The sequence below is a fragment of the Xenopus tropicalis genome, chromosome 7 (genome assembly GCF_000004195.4).
Source record: "Xenopus tropicalis strain Nigerian chromosome 7, UCB_Xtro_10.0, whole genome shotgun sequence".
Taxonomy (NCBI): domain Eukaryota; kingdom Metazoa; phylum Chordata; class Amphibia; order Anura; family Pipidae; genus Xenopus; species Xenopus tropicalis.
In genome coordinates, this window is record NC_030683.2 from 2,071,689 (window position 1) to 2,081,302 (window position 9,614).

The following is a 9,614-nucleotide window of genomic DNA, read 5'->3' on the forward strand; positions in this document are numbered from 1 at the left end:
TACCCCATTAGCTACTTCTGATGGAATACAAATGGTTAATGTAGAGGACAGTTACCCCATTAGCTACTTCTGATGGAATATAAATGGTTAATGTAGAGGATAGCACCCCATTAGCTACTCCTGGTGGAATATAAAGGGTTAATGTACAGGACAGCACCCCATTAGCTACTTGTGATGGAATATAAAGGGTTAATGTACAGGACAGCACCCCATTAGCTACTTCTGATGGAATATAAATGGTTAATGTAGAGGACAGTTACTCCATTCACTACTCCTGGTGGAATATGAAGGGTTAATGTACAGGACAGCACCCCATTAGCTACTTCTGATGGAATATAAAGGGTTAATGTATAGGACAGTGACCCCATTAGCTACTTCTGATGGAATATAAAGGGTTAATGTATAGGACAGTGACCCCATTAACTACTTGTGATGGAATATAAAGGGTTAATGTACAGGACAGTTACCCCATTAGCTACTCCTGGTGGAATATGAAGGGTTAATGTACAGGACAGCACCCCATTAGCTACTTCTGATGGAATATAAAGGGTTAATATATAGGACAGTGACCCCCCATTAGCTACTTCTGATGGAATATAAAGGGTTAATGTATAGGACAGTGACCCCATTAACTACTTTTGATGGAATATAAAGGGTTAATGTACAGGACAGTTACCCCATTAGCTACTTCTGATGGAATATAAAGGGTTAATGTATAGGACAGTGACCCCATTAGCTACTTCTGATGGAATATAAAGGGTTAATGTATAGGACAGTGACCCCATTAACTACTTGTGATGGAATATAAAGGGTTAATGTACAGGACAGTTACCCCATTAGCTACTTATGATGGAATATAAAGGGTTAATGTATAGGACACCCCATTAGCTACTTCTGATGGAATATAAAGGGTTAATGTACAGGACAGCACCCCATTAGCTACTTCTGATGGAATATAAAGAGTTAATGTATAGGACAGTGACCCCATTAGCTACTTCTGATGGAATATAAAGGGTTAATGTATAGGACAGTGACCCCATTAGCTACTTGTGATGGAATATAAAGGGTTAATGTACAGGACAGTTACCCCATTAGCTACTCCTGGTGGAATATGAAGGGTTAATGTACAGGACAGTTATCCCATAAGCTACTTGTGATGGAATATAAAGGGTTAATGTACAGGACAGCACCCCATTAGCTACTTCTGATGGAATATAAAGGGTTAATGTATAGGACAGTGACCCCATTAGCTACTTCTGATGGAATATAAAGGGTTAATGTATAGGACAGTGACCCATTAGCTACTTGTGATGGAATATAAAGGGTTAATGTACAGGACAGTTACCCCATTAGCTACTCCTGGTGGAATATGAAGGGTTAATGTACAGGACAGTTACCCCATTAGCTACTCCTGGTGGAATATGAAGGGTTAATGTACAGGACAGTTACCCCATTAGCTACTTCTGATGGAATATAAAGGGTTAATGTACAGGACAGTGACCCCATTAGCTGCTCCTGGTGGAATATGAAGGGTTAATGTACAGGACAGTTACCCCATTAGCTACTTGTGATGGAATATAAAGGGTTAATGTATAGGACACCCCATTAGCTACTCCTGGTGGAATATGAAGGGTTAATGTATAGGACACCCCATTAGCTACTCCTGGTGGAATATGAAGGGTTAATGTACAGGACAGTTACCCCATTAGCTACTTGTGATGGAATATGAAGGGTTAATGTACAGGACAGTTACCCCATTAGCTACTTGTGATGGAATATGAAGGGTTAATGTACAGGACAGTTACCCCATTAGCTACTTGTGATGGAATATGAAGGGTTAATGTACAGGACAGTTACACCATTAGCTACTTGTGATGGAATATGAAGGGTTAATGTACAGGACAGTTACCCCATTAGCTACTCCTGGTGGAATATGAAGGGTTAATGTACAGGACAGTTACCCCATTAGCTACTCATGGTGGAATATGAAGGGTTAATGTACAGGACAGTTACCCCATTAGCTACTTGTGATGGAATATGAAGGGTTAATGTACAGGACAGTTACCCCATTAGCTACTTGTGATGGAATATGAAGGGTTAATGTATAGGACAGCACCCCATTAGCTACTCCTGATGGAATATAAGGGGTTAATGTATAGGACAGCACCCCATTAGCTACTCCTGATGGAATATAAAGGGTTAATGTATAGGACACCCCATTAGCTACTTGTGATGGAATATAAAGGGTTAATGTATAGGACACCCCATTACTGACCCACACAGTGAGTCACAAGAGGGCAGTACAGGGGGGGCCAGTTACATTCCAGGGTTCATTGCTGAGGGGATAGAAAGGGTTAATAAGTGGGGTAACGTCCCACCCCCCCCCCCGCCCAGAAGCTACTGTACAACTTACATCGGACGATACAGAGAAGAGGTTCTTGTCCACAGAGCTTTCATTCTAACTGGGATCAGGCACTAAGGGTGTTATTGCCCCTATTTCCCAACATGGCCGGTACCCTGGGGGTGGGGCAGGAAGTCTGTCATTCAAACAGTGGGAGGGACTAAAGTTCTTTGATGGCAGCTTACAGGGAGTGGCCCCCAACCTGGGGGGTGAGATGTTTCATGAAGGTTTATGTGGACTTTAATCCTATCCTTCCCTCCTGCACTTGGTTTGGGGGATTATCCTTCATAGCCCAGAACCCATAAACCCCTCCCTATAGCCCGGAACCCATAATGCCCCTCCCTATAGCCCAGAACCCATAATGCCCCTCCCTATAGCCCAGAACCCATAAAGCCCCTCCCCTTAGCCCGGAACCCATAATGCCTCTCCCTATAGCCCAGAACCCATAATGTCTCTCCTTATAGCACAGAACCCATAATGCCCCTCCCTATAGCCCGGAACCCATAATGCCTCTCCCTATAGCCCGGAACCCATAATGCCTCTCCCTATAGCCCAAAACCCATAATGCCCCTCCCCATTGCCCGGAACCCATAATGCCTCTCCCTATAGCCCAAAACCCATAATGCCCCTCCCTATAGCCCAGAACCCATAAAGCCCCTCCCCATAGCCCGGAACCCATAATGCCTCTCCCTATAGCCCAAAACCCATAATGCCCCTCCCCATAGCCCAGAACCCATAATGCCTCTCCCTATAGCCCGGAACCCATAATGCCTCTCCCTATAGCCCAAAACCCATAATGCCCCTCCCCATAGCCTGGAACCCATAATGCCCCTCCCCATAGCCCGGAACCCATAATGCCTCTCCCTATAGCCCAAACCCATAATGCCCCTCCCCATAGCCCGGAACCCATAATGCCTCTCCCTATAGCCCAAAACCCATAATGCCCCTCCCCATAGCCCGGAACCCATAATGCCTCTCCCTATAGCCCAAACCCATAATGCCCCTCCCTATAGCCCAGAACCCATAAAGCCCCTCCCCATAACCCGGAACCCATAATGCCTCTCCCTATAGCCCAAAACCCATAATGCCCCTCCCCATAGCCCAGAACCCATAATGCCTCTCCCTATAGCCCGGAACCCATAATGCCTCTCCCTATAGCCCAAAACCCATAATGCCCCTCCCCATAGCCCGGAACCCATAATGCCCCTCCCCATAGCCCGGAACCCATAATGCCTCTCCCTATAGCCCAAAACCCATAATGCCCCTCCCTATAGCCCAGAACCCATAAAGCCCCTCCCCATAGCCCGGAACAAATAATGCCTCTCCCTATAGCCCAGAACCCATAATGCCTCTCCCTATAGCCCGGAACCCATAAAGCCCCTCCCCATAGCCCGGAACAAATAATGCCTCTCCCTATAGCCCAGAACCCATAATGCCTCTCCCTATAGCCCAGAACCCATAATGCCCCTCCCTATAGCCCGGAACCCATAAAGCCCCTCCCCATAGCCCGGAACCCATAATGCCTCTCGCTATAGCCCGGAACCCATAATGCCTCTCCCTATAGCCCGGAACCCATAATGCCCCTCCCCATAGCCCAGAACCCATAATGCCTCTCCCTATAGCCCAAAACCCATAATGCCTCTCCCTATAGCCCAGAACCCATAATGCCTCTCCCTATAGCCCAGAACCCATAATGCCTCTCCCTATAGCCCAGAACCCATAATGCCCCTCCCTATAGCCCAGAACCCATAAAGCCCCTCCCCATAGCCCGGAACCCATAATGCCTCTCGCTATAGCCCGGAACCCATAATGCCTCTCCCTATAGCCCGGAACCCATAATGCCTCTCCCTATAGCCCAAAACCCATAATGCCCCTCCCCATAGCCCGGAACCCATAATGCCTCTCCCTATAGCCCAGAACCCATAATGCCCCTGCCTATAGCCCAGAACCCATAATGCCTCTCCCTATTGCCCGGAATCCATAATGCCTCTCCCTATAGTCCAGAACCCATAATGCCTCTACCCATAGCCCAGAACCCATAATGCCTCTCCCTATAGCCCAGAACACATAAAGCCCCTCCCCATAGCCCGAAACCCATAATGCCTCTCCCCATAGCCCGGAACCCATAATGCCTCTCCCCATAGCCCGGAACCCATAATGCCTCTCCCCATTGCCCGGAACCCATAATGCCCCACCCTATAGCCCAGAACCCATAATGCCTCTCCCTATAGCCCAGAACCCATAATGCCCCTCCCTATAGCCCAGAACCCATAATGCCTCTCCCTATAGCCCGGAACCCATAATGCCTCTCCCTATAGCCGGAACCCATAATGCCTCTCGCTATAGCCCGGAACCCATAATGCCTCTCCCCATAGCCCGGAACCCATAATGCCTCTCCCCATTGCCCGGACCCATAATGCCCCTCCCCATAGCCCAGAACCCATAATGCCTCTCCCTATATAGCCCGGAACCCATAATGCCTCTCCCTATAGCCCGGAACCCATAATGCTCTCCCTATAGCCCGGAACCCATAATGCCTCTCCCTATAGCCCAGAACCCATAATACCTCTCCCTATAGCCCAAAACCCATAATGCCCCTCCCCATAGCCCGGAACCCATAATGCCCCTCCCTATAGCCCAGAACCCATAATGCCCCTCCCCATAGCCCGGAACCCATAATGCCCCTCTCTATAGCCCAGAACACATAATGCCCCTCCCTATAGCCCAGAACCCATAATGCCTCTCCCTATAGCCCGGAACCCATAATGCCCCTCTCTATAGCCCAGAACACATAATGCCCCTCTCTATAGCCCGGAACCCATAATGCCCCTCTCTATAGCCCAGAACCCATAATGCCCCTCCCTATAGCCCAGAAGACATAACGCCCCTCTCTATAGCCCAGAACACATAATGCCCCTCTCTATAGCCCAGAACACATAATGCCTCTCTCTATAGCCCAGAACACATAATGCCTCTCTCTATAGCCCAGAACACATAATGCCTCTCTCTATAGCCCAGAACACATAATGCCCCTCTCTATAGCCCAGAACACATAATGCCTCTCTCTATAGCCCAGAACACATAATGCCCCTCCCTATAGCCCAGAACACATAACGCCCCTCTCTATAGCCCAGAACACATAATGCCCCTCTCTATAAATCTGCAGGAGCTTCTTGAGACTGAGGTGATTCTTTTTTTGGGGGGGGGGGGTTCCAGACACTGTTGGGGTGCAATACTTGTTGCCCCTGATATCCACTTTTATTATCAGTGCATTTGTTATTTATAGGCAATTAGTTATTAATTAAGAATTGCCCCTAACTAACCCCAGTTGTCGCCCGGAGCTGATGGAGTGGAGGGTTTATTTCTCGCTGGGGGTCCATAGATACCCCGGGGGGGGGGTTAATCCTATATTACCCTCTGCTCTTCAGATCGTTTATATCTCTCACTGGCACCTCCACCCTGGCATCCTGCACATCTGATTGGTCTCCAATCAAGGCTCCACCCCCAAGTGCCACCTTGTTGGACCCTCGTGATGTCACACCCCAAATGTTCCCCCCATTACAGGAAACTGGACTGGGGAGGTAATTACTAGGGTTGGGGTAATTAAATTTTTCTCAGAAATTAGTTAATTAGAATTAGGGATAATTAATCATTCGTTAGTGCCCCTTCGGCTCTTCCCATTGGACCAAGGGATGCGCTACAATTAGAAGCCTGAGAATTTTATTCAATATCTGGAAGCTGCGCGAGGGGCGGGCACAGGGGGCACTGCCTATAGGTACCCACCCTCTTACCCAGACTCAGTAGGTGCCCACACTCTTACCCAGACTCAGTAGGTACCCACCCTCTTACCCAGACTCAGTAGGTGCCCACCCTCTTACCCAGACTCAGTAGGTGCCACACTCTACCCAGACTCAGTAGGTGCCCACACTCTTACCCGACTCAGTAGGTGCCCACCCTCTTACCAGACTCAGTAGGTGCACCCTCTTACCCAGACTCAGTAGGTGCCCACCTTACCCAGACTCAGTAGGTGCCCACCCTCTTACCCAGACTCAGTAGGTGCCCACACTCTTACCCAGACTCAGTAGGTGCCCACACTCTTACCCAGACTCAGTAGGTGCCCACACTCTTACCCAGACTCAGTAGGTGCCCACACTCTTACCCAGACTCAGTAGGTGCCCACACTCTTACCCAGACTCAGTAGGTGCCCACCTCTTACCCAGACTCAGTAGGTGCCACCCTCTTACCCAGACTCAGTAGGTGCCCTCTACCAGACTCATGCCACACCAGACTCAGTAGGTGCCCACACTCTTACCCAGACTCAGTAGGTGCCACCACTCTTACCCAGACTCAGTAGGTGCCCACCTCTTACCCAGACTCAGTAGGTACCCACACTCTTACCCAGACTCAGTAGGTGCCCACTCCTCTTACCCAGACTCAGTAGGTGCCCACCTCTTACCCAGACTCAGTAGGTGCCACACTCTTACCCAGACTCAGTAGTTGCCCACACTCTTACCCAGGACTCAGTAGGTGCCCACACTCTTACCCAGACTCAGTAGGTGCCCACACTCTTACCCAGACTCAGTAGGTGCCCACACTCTTACCCAGACTCAACACTCTTACCCAGACTCAGTAGGTACCCACACTCTTACCCAGACTCGTAGGTCCCACACTCTTACCCAGACTCAGTAGGTGCCCACACTCTTACCCAGACTCAGTAGTACCACGACTCTTACCCAGACTCAGTAGGTGCCACACTCTTACCCAGACTCAGTAGGTACCCACACTCTTACCCAGACTCAGTAGGTGCCCACACTCTTACCCAGACTCAGTAGGTACCCACACTCTTACCCAGACTCAGTAGGTGCCCACACTCTTACCCAGACTCAGTAGGTACCCACACTCTTACCCAGACTCAGTAGGTGCCCACACTCTTACCCATACTCACATTCTTAGTGCCCTGTGATTCTGTGACCCAAACTCAATGGGTAACGGTCTCCCTGGCAACGGATTAACCCCTAATCTTCCAAAACTACCATGGCAACAATCCCAACAGCCCCTACAACATATTAACTCCTAGCATACAAAACCAGCCAATAGTGGACCTCCATATGATACACTTGGAAACTTCACCCCCTTCTCTTCTCTCTGCACATTCTTCTATTTAATCCCAAATTCCCGGCCCAAACCTTTGACAGTAGGGCAAGATGGAGACAGTAGGGCAAGATGGAGACAGTAGGGCAAGATGGAGACAGTAGGACAAGATGGAGACAGTAGGACAAGATGGAGACAGTAGGACAAGATGGAGACAGTAGGACAAGATGGAGACAGTAGGACAAGATGGAGACAGTAAGGGGCAAGATGGAGACAGTAGGGCAAGATGGAGACAGTAGGGCAAGATGGTAACAGTAGGGCAAGATAGAGACAGTAGGGCAAGATGGAGACAGTAGGACAAGATGGAGACAGTAGGGCAAGATGGAGACAGTAGGGCAAGATGGAGACAGTAGGGCAAGATGGAGACAGTAGGAAAAGATGGAGACAGTAGGGCAAGATGGAGACAGATAGGGCAAGATGGAGACAGTAGGGCAAGATGGGAGACAGTAGGACAAGATGGAGACAGTAGGGCAAGATGGAGACAGTAGGGCAAGATGGAGACAGTAGGGCAAGATGGAGACAGTAGGACAAGATGGAGACAGTAGGACAAGATGGGGACAGTAGGGCAAGATGGGGACAGTAGGGCAAGATGGGAGACAGTAGGGCAAGATGGAGACAGTAGGACAAGATGGAGTCAGTAGGGCAAGATGGAGACAGTAGGACAAGATGAGACAGTAGGGCAAGATGGAGACAGTAGGGCAAGATGGAGTCAGCTAGGGCAAGATGGAGACAGTAGGGCAAGATGGAGACAGTAGGGCAAAGATGGAGTCAGTAGGGCAAGATGGAGACAGTAGGGCAAGATGGGGACAGTAGGACAAGATGGAGACAGTAGGGCAAGATGGAGACAGTAGGGCAAGATGGAGTCAGTAGGGCAAGATGGAGACAGTAGGGCAAGATGGGGACAGTAGGACAAGATGGAGACAGTAGGGCAAGATGGAGACAGTAGGGCAAGATGGAGTCAGTAGGGCAAGATGGAGACAGTAGGGCAAGATGGGGACAGTAGGGCAAGATGGAGACAGTAGGACAAGATGGAGACAGTAGGACAAGATGGAGTCAGTAGGGCAAGATGGAGACAGTAGGGCAAGATGGAGACAGTAGGGCAAGATGGAGTCAGTAGAGCAAGATGGAGACAGTAGGGCAAGATGGAGACAGTAGGACAAGATGGGGACAGTAGGACAAGATGGGGACAGTAGGGCAAGATGGGGACAGTAGGGCAAGATGGAGTCAGTAGAGCAAGATGGAGACAGTAGGGCAAGATGGAGACAGTAGGGCAAGATGGAGACAGTAGAGCAAGATGGAGACAGTAGGGCAAGATGGAGACAGTAGGACAAGATGGGGACAGTAGGGCAAGATGGAGTCAGTAGGGCAAGATGGGGACAGGGCATGATATGAAAGTCGGGCATTACATACCATACAGTATATATATTATGTATCTGAGATGAGATGCTCGGAGGCCGCACAAACAACCAGCCAGATATATTTCCCTTCCAGCTCTGTATCTACCAACCCTGGCACCATGGCAACTGGTGAAGCAACAAGGTTTCTCTCTATATGTTTATGGCTGTGCCCAAGTCTGATGCCGCCCGGTCTGGGAAACATTTCGTCCCGGCAGTTACCGCGGGTCTGTAGCCGGTGCCTCCCAATTACCAACCATTGTGGGTCCCTATAGCGCCCCCTGCTTGCCCCCCCCCAGCTCTGAGCTCTCTCTGCCCCCCGAGTCAGTGCCCCCCCCCCGGCAGAGACCCATTAGCAGATCCAGTCTCTGTAGCATTTGGGGCTGAAGCTCCGGTACCCGAGACAAACATGACAAGTTGACCTTTTCCAGACTCCAATAAAGGTCTTTTTCTCTCATTTTCAGAGCAAATCTGTTCCAGGAGACGGTGCAGCAGCGTCAGGTGTCTCATTAACTCTCTGCCCAATATCACCTGCCCCCCGGTACCCCTACCCCCCAGCACCCCTGTCCCCTACCCTCCAGCACCCCAGCACCCGTCCCCCTGCCCCCCGGTACCCCAACACCCCTACCCCCCAGCACCCCTGTTCCCTACCCCTCCAGCACCCGTCC